We start from the raw sequence: 11503 nt of genomic DNA, 5'->3' as shown, positions 1-11503 counted from the left end.
CACTAAGCACAGCTCAGCAATAACTAAAACACTGTTATGTTATAAACTCTTGTATTCATCAAAAATCTGAAACACAGATACAAGCTACTATGAAGAAAATTAACTGTTTTGTAATCAAAACCAGTACAACCTAGAAAGAAAGAATAGTAGTGACAGATAAAATAACACTGCATGATACACATTCCACTTGGACAAATAAAACTTAATTTTATTCTGAAACTATCTTGACTTAATTTTTCCCCCTTCATCCATCACCTTCTTAATACTGTGTTTTATTTTCATTTTACAATGAGTATTTAAGTACTGACAAGTATCATGGTCTGGCCTCCTACCATTCAAACTCTGTAATCTTCTTGTTCCTTTCCATTTCTTTTCTGCCCACAATGCAACCAGAATATCTAAGGGGCTGACTCACCACAGTACTGTGAACAATATATGTCAAAAGAAGGCCTCTCCTTTCTTTCCTAACAAAAATAATTGCTTTCAAATTGAGATATCTTGCATATATCCTCATGCCATCAGATGATATACCTGTTTTAGCCTTGGATCTGACTAATGAGAAGAAGTTTTAACTGATTCTTAAACCAGAAGTTAATAGAGCCCCTAACTCCAACTATTGCTTCTCCATTTGAAGGTAATTCTCTCACTAATGACAGAAGAAAATCTTGGAAATTATTGGAAAAATTTCTTGCAAAAGAACAGGATGGCAGTGGTGGCTCTGTAAAATAGCTTACATCATGGCACCTCTCCATATTTGCTTAATTTAGGGTTCATCTCCCTATATGTATTTTTATTACCTTTAAATTTCATCAATAAATATGAAATCTGAGCACCTGAGACTTTATTTGTATCATTTAAATAAATTAGCTGATTAGAGATTCTAGATCTTCAGTTTCATGAGAAAGGAATGAATGAATCCTTTAGCTCCTCTGACTTTTCAACTGTTTTATCACACATAAATTACTGACCTCTTTAATTCTAGGTTCCTCCTCTCCTGTATTAAGAAAATTATTTTATTCCTTAGGGTTTATTCTACTGTTTAAACTTCTTGACTGGATCTTATTTCATTCACTTGGGCCTAATAAATATACTTAAGAATATCACTAAATTTATCAAAAAACTAGTTCCCAAAGAAGCTGCTGAAGTTTCCTTTTTTTTTTTTTTTTTCCATGGGTTAACACTGGGCTGGCAATTAATCGAATGGCAGATGCTTTCTACTAATCCCCCTCCACTCCCTGATACTGAAAGGAGAATAGGGGAGAGAGACTTATGGGTTGGAAACCAAACTACACAGCTTTAATGAGATAGCAATGATAACAAGGAAAAAAATATTAAGCAAAACATATGCAAATATACAGAAAATTATACCATGTTCCTCCTCCCTTTCCGCCAATAACTCTCAAGTCACCACCGAGACTGAAGAGCAGCCCTGGGAAAATCCATCTGGACTCCTGGAGTCAGCAGCAGTCAGGAACTGGAGGCAGGAACACACAGATTTAGGTTGGCATGGATTGGGACCACAGGCAGAAGAACAAGCAGAATCCTCACAGGATGCTGAAGCAAACAGGGACAGGTGAAGAAGAGTGAAAGTGAAAGGCTGAAAAAAGAAAGGGATTTGACCCTTATGATCCCTCAAATTTATACCAGGTATAAATTTGTAAATTTATACCACATATAGCATGGAATACTCTATTTGGTCAGTTTGGTCATTTATCTTGTCTGCACTCCCTAAAGTGTGCTTGATCTTGTACTTCCTTACTTGATCTTTCTGAAGCCCAAGATGTTCCTCAAAACTGAGCATTGGTTCTGCATTCCATTCTGCAGCTGTGACTGTAAACATCGAGTGTTATCAGTCCTAGAAGCAGACACTGACTGAGACACTTGCTCTTAATTTCAGGAAGTTCAGCTATTTAGAAGAGACTTAACTGAAAGCAAACTTGCAAGACAGAAAAATAGCATTATCCTGGCCCAAACAAGGACACCATCAGATCAAGATGCTGCATAGTGTGTAAATTATGACTACACCCAAAACCACTTTCTGTGAAATTCTGAAAATCAAAGTAATCAAGGAGAATCTCTAACAACAGGATAAACTAGAATTACTGTTACCACTGACATTATTATTATAATATTGTTATTACAATTAACATCATCATAATTTTCATCAGTATCATATCTCAGGTTTCATACTGACAGTTTATGATTGTATTGAAGTGAGTGAAGTAATATTCTGGAATATTCATTTCTGAGATCAATATTTTCTGAGAAAAGCTTATTTTAGACAAAAAATATTTTTTTGTTGAAGCATCCTTAGGTCTGGATCAAAAAAAAAAGTAGCTTGAAAATATTTTGTGTTGTTGTTAGACATAACTGCATCTGTCTGAGATGGAGTTATTTCCCCACCAACAGCTCTCATAGTGCTGTCCTTTGTATCAGTGCTAATAACACAGCCATAGTTGTGTGGCTCACACAGCATTAAGACTTGTTCCTCCAACATTCCTCTCACCTCATCCAGTAGGCAGAGTGTGAGCTAGATCTTGTGAGGAGACATAGCCAGGGCAGCTGAGTCAAACAGAACAAAGGGATATTTCATTCAAAAAACCACAATTAAAACCAAACAAAACAAACAAAAAAAAAAGCCAAAAAACAAAAAAAACCAAAGAAGCAAGCAAAAACCCAAACAAAAATTAAAACAGAACCAAAACTAGTAAACAAAACAAAACAAAAAACCCAGCCAGAAAACCACCACAAACACGCAAACAAAAAAAACAACAAAAAAAAGAAAACAAAAAAACCCTGAACAAAAACCCAAAAATACTCAAAACAAACAAAAATAAACAAACAAACAAACACACACACAAACTAGGAGAAAGGACTAAGAGATGTTGTTTGTATTCCAGAGCATCCACTGTGTCTAGTGAAGCCCCTTCTTGAAAAGTGGCTGGACATCACTGGCTGATCAGAAGTAGAGAATCAGATCTTCTGTTTTTCTTTGTTTCTGTGTTTCTGCCTTTATCTTTTTATTATTATTATTATTATTATTATTTTTTCCCACTTTATTTTCTCCCCTGTCTCTGTCCTGCTAAAGAGGGGAGTGATAGCACAGCTTGGTGGACACCTGGGACTCAGACAAGGTCAGTCCAGCACAGTATCTCAGGAAATGCAGCTGTTAATTTGTTAGCAAAAAATTCAATGCTGTCAGCACTTCAAAGACAATTCAATATTTTTAATTTTTTCCCATGTGCCATCACAAGCTGACTGTTATGTTTTAATTCCAGAATCTCTACTGTGAGTGATGAAGTAGGAAAAAAGAAAAACTCAGTGTGATCTGTAGAGAAAGGTAAAGCATGTATTTCTAACATGCTTTTAGCTTACAAACAAGAAAATAGGATATGGAAACCAGTGACAGAAACACAAAGAAGCAGGACATAACTCTACAGGAGCTATATCGTTCCCTCGTATTCCCCATCTTATCTTACTTGAAGAGTAGCAAGAAAAAAATTAAATTAATGCCATCATCTTTTTCCTTCATGGATATCTGATCATATCACAGAGGACTGGGCAAAAACATTTTAGAAGTGACAGCATGGAAAAATGAATGACAAATACAGGTGCTATTGCATGTAAAGGATGAAGGGAACAAGAAAACTATCAAAAAACCCCAGAGAATTAAAACAGGTGCATCTAGAGACAGATGGAAGGATACCCATCTTGAAGTGGCCTCATATTTAGTAGTCACTGGTGGTTTAGAGATATTTAAAAGAATAGGTAACAGATTTCTTAAGTTGTTGCTTGAACCAGGAAATAAAGGACCTTACTGGAGAAGCTAATCTTTGTGAGGCAGTTAGGTATCTATCCAGAGGGCTGCAATGTGACAGTGAGGCATGGCAGCCAGGGTAATTTCTACAAGACATCTAGCTGTGACAGCAGGCAGATGAATATGACTGTACAGTCTGTATTGTTCTTCTACTGCATTGCTCTCAGTGTTCAAAATACCATGTACAACTAGCTGAGCTATGTGTGTAATTCACCAGAGTCTGAAGTGGAGAGACCTTGAAAGTGTGCATGCAGGGAACAACAATGGAACAGTACAAAACATAAGGCCAACTGAGGAAAGGTAATAATTTCTTCCTACATTTGCACAGCCCCTGGCAATCGTTCCGTGCAATTAAAACCATGTGCATATGAGAAGATAATAAATATTTTAATAATAGTGATAAGCTTATGATGATTCCTTACACTGATATTAATCTTTCACATTTTTATTATGAAATGTGTGAACAGTGTGCACAGCACCTTAATACAAAACCTTGTAATAGCATGAAGCAGCTAATATCACATTATACGTGAATGAATTCTTCCTTTTATCACTGCTGTAAGACTGAGATTCCATGGTCCTATAGCTACATAAATGTAGATAGGATCTTTGAAAATACATTTCTAGGTCACATACTGTTGGTAAAACCCTTGGTGCACAGGTTTTTCATATTTAAAATTCTGAAATGCAGAATAAACATTATGATGCAGTTAAACCTGTCAAAGGCCTAGGAAAGACATACAGACCAAGATGTATTAAAATTGTAATACTAGTATAAGGCAGGAGTACCTCAAAATTTCTGCAAGAAATAAATTAGACTTGCACCTTGATTATACTCCTGTTTTAAAAGACAAAATTAAAAATTACAGTTTGAGGAAAACAATCTGTACTGCAGAAGTGATTCCTTTCAGTTACAATCAATTGCTTCAGTAGTAATTCAATTCCAGTTCACTCAGGATTATGGGTATCACGAAAACAAGATGCTGTGACAGCGATGTTAAGATAATTTACACGTACAGAGCAAACCTAACGTATCTGGGACATACACATGCACAGCAAACCTGACATATTTGGAACACTCCTGCTGTACTGCTTTAGCCCCGGAAGAGTTTGGATATCTGCAGTCTCATCTTGGATTTGTCTGGTTTTACCTCCTCAGTAATTTGGAATGCCCAGGTTTCTCCTGTCACCAAGAGACAGAGAACACCAAGTCACGTGTTCTTCAAATATTATTAAAGTACTAAACATCCTGTGTATATAAACCACAAATGAGCTGTGGAATCCTAAAGGTACTGATATTCATTACACAGAGTAAGTTTGCTCTCAGAAACCCAATTATTATCAAAGACATTTGGAAATACAGTATTTGCTAAACAAAGGATTTTCTAGATATTCATGAGCTTAAACTTGTGTCCCCACATTCTCTCATCCTTCGTTGATCTGTTCTCATTGAAATCTATTCTGAAAGATTGAGACTCAGAAACACTGCTGTACAACAGTAACTTAGATCTTTTTTGTAATTCTTTATTTTTTTGTTTTAAGGTAAATCTAAGAGATTAGTTTAAAAATCATCTAAACATAGACAAGTAAGACTACATTAGGCACTACTTAAATGTAGTAATTTTGGATTAGATCACTGGATGTCAGGTCATTAAAAAGGTGTTAATAGATTCCAATTCATGCCTGTCAGAATAATAAAACAGAAAAACCCTTTAAATAATTCCTGTGTTCATCTGGTGTTAAAATTTATTATAATTTCTAAAAAACTAATGTAGGTTAAAAGAAATTTCATGCAGCAGAAGTATACCATTCTTTCATGGTTTCATTTCAGAGGTGGCATTCATAGTACATCCTAGTTCTTCAATAAATATCAAAGAGATTATGAACTATTCAGGAAAATTAGCCAGCATCACCCAAAGAGAAGAGCTGACAACTCACATTAAATTTAGGTGGCTGAAACTTATAATGGAATAGTGGTTTCTTTCTGCTGAATTCTGATAGAGCACTTGACATGAAGCACTTACATCACCTATGAAGTCTCTGACTTTTCATTTGGAAAGCCAAATGAGTAATTCAGTAGTTCCTGTTTAAAAATAGATTGTTTCAAAATATTAAAAGCTATGATATTTTCTTAGTTCTGGTAGTTTTTATGTAAATCTTAACAAACTTTAATGACTGTTTAATAAGTTAATTATATGATTTCTGAAGTAATTACTTTTAACTGTGTTTCAAGCTTTATATTTTCATCTGAATGAAAGACTAGCTTAGACCATTAATAAAATTGTTGCCTATATTTTATCCTCAAAAAATCCAGATGAGAAGCATTTTTCGCTTATCAGAAATATATGTATAAACAGAACAAACACTTAAAATTACAAGTAAATTAAAAAAGGCATCACATATCAGAACCATCCAGTATTATCGAGTACAAGCATGACTGAATTATACATTTAGGAAGAGTTAATGAAAATTCTCAATGGAAAAAAAGAATATTGGTTTATGGTCTCTTTCAATAAACTTTGAAATGAGACACTGTTTTCTGCCTTCTCCTTTCAAAGCCTTTGTATTTCTTATGACAAAACCAAAAAACAAACCAAAACAACAAAAAAACCCCACATATAACAAAGAAAAAATTCTTTGAGTGAATAAATCTGAAATTTTATTCAGAAGTGAAGCAGTGGGAACCTTTGTGTTCTAGACTTGAGTGATCTGCTTCTCGTAGCTACCACAGGTTAAAGAGAGAGACATGCAAGCAAGAATATGATACCTCTCCAATAGTTTCATAAGGAATTATTTCTGGCACGCTTGTACTAGAAATTACTTACATCATCATCTAGCCCACAGTTACTTTTCTTAGATGCAACACTGAAGTTTGACCACTTTGGCAAATTACCCAATCTCAGCAGGGAGGCATTCTCAATTAAAATGAACACACATTTATTCAAGTGGAGAGTAGGAAATGGCAAAAAATTATGCTTTATAGTATTGCTGCAGGGAGGGAGAACAACTGAACTCTGAAACTGTCATATTAGAAATTTTGGCAAGGTCTTACAGCTGGCAATATATACATAAATCCTACAGTCAAACTGGAAATATCTTTACAATGGTAGAGCATAAAATATAAATATAAAATATCTAAAAAAAAAAAAAAAGTAGAGAAAGAAAAAAGGGAAACAAAATAAGACTCAGAGTATTTTAAAGCATGTTTAAAAAATACTTCTTCTTGTCAATAAGCGACAGATTCTTCTTTTTTTGAAGAAAATAACAGCAACCCATGAAAATTACCATCCAAATGAAAACCAACCAACCTATCAGAGAAATAAAACATAGAAAGAAACAAAACCAAAGCAAAACACAACCCCAAAACACAAAATGACACTTTTAATGATTCAGTAGATTTTACTGACATTGTCAAATTTAAATTTCTGCATGGCTGACAAGATGACTGCAGGTCATGACTGAAATATAATTGATCAGTAAGTAGAATATAATTGATAAAATGCAGCAGGTCTTTGATTCGTAACAAAAATATCTCATCCAGAGATGAGTTTTCTGTCCTCCTAACTCTCTATATTATACTAATAAAAAAGTAAAACACTGACTTGTTTACAGATTACCACCATCAAATAACAGCACTAAATATATGGCGCTCAGGAATGTTTCAGTGTTTAGCTGTCAGTAGTTAGCCAGTTTAAGATTAATTTGATTATAGCATATACGGGATGAAAAAGCATTTTCAATTGCAATTAATTCAACAGCTGCTTCACAGGACTAGTGTTTTTTGGCTCTTCCAACAAGAAGTTGGATGACACCTTCTCTCAGGGCTGAAGATGGTACACATCTCTGGGAATAAATTGTGCTGAAGACACTTGCCCTCTAATTTTTGTCTTGGAGATTGGGAAATCTGACATCTCACTGCCATTATTTGTGCAGCAGAATGTGAATTGGATTTTTCTGAAACAAATGATTGATGTACAAGACTTCGCAATTTAATACTTTTTTTTCATTTTTTTCGTTTTTCTTTTCCTTTTCCTCCCTGCACAAGGAATGATCCTGTTTTCAGCTACTGATTTAACATATAAATTGGCCAAACTTGGCAGAAGCTGAGAATATTTAACAGGATACAGATGGTACAGCAGAAAGCAATATCCAGAGATTTAGGTGACTTGAATGCTCTTTAGACCTTTACCAGCTGCTCTGGCTCAAGTGTGAATAAAGACCTTTTAAGAATCAATAAGTGTATTTTATGTTGTGCCCAAGCATTGCCCACCCAACCAAGCTGACACCAAAAACAAAAGCAACCTTATGTTTTTAAGTATGTTAATGAACAGGGCACTACAGCTTCATACTTAAGATTAAGTATGTTAATTTGACATCATCAATTGTTTGCATATTTCTAATTCCCATCAGCCACTTAATATAAAAAAAAAACATTTCTCTCCCGATTTAAAGTTTTAATGGTAACAGAAAATAAGACAGACAACAAATTCCCGAGGCTAGAGAAAAATGGAAGAGACACTCAATTTCTTTACAGACTATAATAAAATCACAGTCAATAGATTGTAGTTATTGGAATCATAAAACAACACTAGCTGCAGTTAACAATTAAGTCCTTTGGGGCTGTAAGTGCTCTATGTGGTGTTTTCAGCTTGTAATAAATGATTACTAATTACAAGGCTCAGATTACATTGCAGGCGTTTAAGTGCTGATATCCCAATGTAATACAACAGAGAACCTCAAGCAATGTCTTTTTTTCTTTCCAGCAGCCCTCATTTGATAAATTGATCTTCAACTTCCTAATAAATGCTAAAACATAAGTGATGGAGTACATTCCAATTGTAAATGGACTCCTAGGGCATTAAATGCTGAATGCAATATCCTAACAATACGCCATGTTTTCCTTTCCCATTGACTTATTACACTCAGAGAAGCATGTGGCTGTGTATAGAAGGAAAAAAAGATGTAAAAAAAAAATCCACCCAACCACAACTGTACTGACAATCATGACCAATCCATCAAATAAAACCTTGTTTTTGCATCCCTATATATGTGTTTTAATGAAATTGTACATTTATTCAACGTTTACTTAAAGTAAAACTGGTCCATTTTGTCTAAGATTTGGCACTCTACAAAATGGCCACTTTCAAAATTGAACAAGAATTCGGAATCAAACATGTCTTTTACATTACGTGCAGAGCAGAACTCTCCTTTTTTTTCTGGCATTTGGGACAGGAAATTTTGTTGGCACCTTATTGGTTTTTTGGTTTTTGTTTTTTGGGGTTTTTGTTTGTTTGTTTGTTTGGGTTTTTTTGGGTTTTTTTGCCTTTCTATTCTATTATGATTCCTTTCTTCAACTTTGCTACCTTTGAAGTAATCTCTTGTCTTCTACCTTCTCCCCTGATGTATTTCCCCAAAGGTCTGCTATTCATATTCTTCTGCTTTTTTCTCCAGCCAGACCGGCTCCAAACTTCCAGAAATCCAAATTCTCTTCTTCATCTGCAGTCTCGGTTCTGCTTAGACAATCTTTATTTATGTCATAGCAGTATGCTTAATTATAGAGCTTACTGACTGATCACTCTCTTTTGAGTTTAAAAGATATAACTGTATGCTAAGGATGTTAGGCCTTCAGGGAGGCACAGATGCTTCTGGCTAATTACTACATGTCCTGAAATCAGTTCAATTTCCCTTGGCTTCTATATGTATCTCTGTTGCCTAAGAGTTGGCTAACTAGTTTCCTAACAAAGGTCATCCAAATTCCATGAAAATGATTTATTTTCACTTTCTCTGGAAACAGAGGTGGCTTCACTTCTGAAGGTTGTTTAAAGAAATTTGAGACCATTTCAGCAAGGTCAAGAGTCAAGCCTATTGGATATAATTACAGATCTAGACCTGTTCCTTACAACCTATAAGAGATGTTGCAGACTTATTTCAAACTATCAGAAAGATCATAAGAATTACAGAAAAAGAAAATAAAAAGTTAGCATAACATGGTCAAATTAGAACTACTAGTTACAAAAAAAAAAAACCAAAAAAACCCACAGCCCCACATTAAAGATGTTTTCCTGCACAGATCAGAAGTTATGAAGTACTGAAATCAAGACTTGACTCATAAGATTTACTGAGCAATTTCTCTCTGGCACATATGAGAGAACGTCTGCTGGGAATTAGAATAAGGAAGTACAACTTGACAGTCAGATATTCTAGTTTTGAAATTCAGACATGGAGTGAGTCTCCTAGTTAAACAGAGAAGCATGACAAAAGTTTACAATGCTGTTTTGTTTGTTATTTTCAAGTAAACTTTTTTAAAAGTGACTAATGATGTTGGATTGATGTAGTGAAAATGCAAAGATATGGAGGACCCCTTGGATATGATGATCTGGCTGTTAAATATCTGCTGCCTAACTTGTGTTTTGTCACATATACTTACATTAACTTTTCTGAAGATATTGGAAAGGTAATGTGAAAGACTATGAAAAATTAGTTTCAAAGACATATATAGTGTGTTTTCTCTATCCACTGTCACTATCACATCTACTAGTGTCTCCATCCAAATATACATCTCTATTTTTTGAAAATGGTCCTCAGGTGCTTTATATTTTTCCAAAATATTTTTTCCCCTTCTAATATTCTCCTCACTGTTTCAACGCCAGTCATGTCAATCATTCTCACCTTTTACCTTTAGCACAATGGTGTATATGTAGTCATAATTAACTTCTAAAATCAACAAATGAATAACAATTCTTTTCTGTAGCTCTATGTCCATGTTACAGTAATAATAAACAAATTCCAAGGAGAAAACAAACCTTAAAATATGAATATGCTACTTAAAAATATTGAACACAGAGGAAAACCTTGCTGATAGCTTCTCAGAGGTAAATTAAGATTAAATTAATGCCCTCTTTTCATCTCCCTACTGGATAGCTTAAAAACTTAATAAGGCCCCTTGAAGTTGTCTGTTTTCAGGAGAACAGACCCAGGTCCTGCAATCTCTCTCTCCTTAAATAACCCATGCTCCATTCTCCAAACACCTTAGTGGCCTCCACAGTACTTGCATAAATATAATCGGTGTCAGAGGAACCCCAGGATGAGCATAGCTTCCTGGAGGTACAGCTGCTTCCTGGCTAACCTGAAGTCCCTGAGGCTTCAGATCCTTTTCTGTAGGGTTGCTTCTGATAGTAAGACACCCTGTCTTATGCAATGTTCTATCCATCCCAGGAACCAGGCTCTTTTATTTTTTTTTTTTTAGAAACACAATTTAAGATGACATTGCCATATGATTAACATAGTTCTAAAAAAAAACAAAAAAAAACAAAACAAAACAAACTGAAGCCTGTTTTGGATTTAACTGGTTTTATTCCTGTTGACATCTAACTCACACTTTCCTCCTTTAACTGTGATTATCACTGGGTATGTCCACAGTAGATTTGCTTAACAGAAAGAAAAAATAAGTATTTTCCTAGGGGTACTATCATTTATTAAATTGTCAGTTACTTTTTCAGATTAAGATCTGTTGGGGAAACAGTTCAGAAATATACAGGTTGTGAGCAATCCTGACTTACTTCAATTTAGACCACATTGGGTTAATGGTTATTGAGGCCTAGTTAGAGGCTTTCTGAGAATGAGCTACTGGGAAAGAGATAACTTAATTGGCAACAGAAGAGGAAAATAATTATGTGAGAAGAATCT

This window comes from Calypte anna, chromosome Z, assembly GCF_003957555.1.
Source record: "Calypte anna isolate BGI_N300 chromosome Z, bCalAnn1_v1.p, whole genome shotgun sequence".
Classification (NCBI taxonomy): Eukaryota; Metazoa; Chordata; class Aves; order Apodiformes; family Trochilidae; genus Calypte; species Calypte anna.
The sequence above is the reverse complement of the archived record's forward strand: the minus strand, read 5'-3'. Positions refer to the sequence as shown.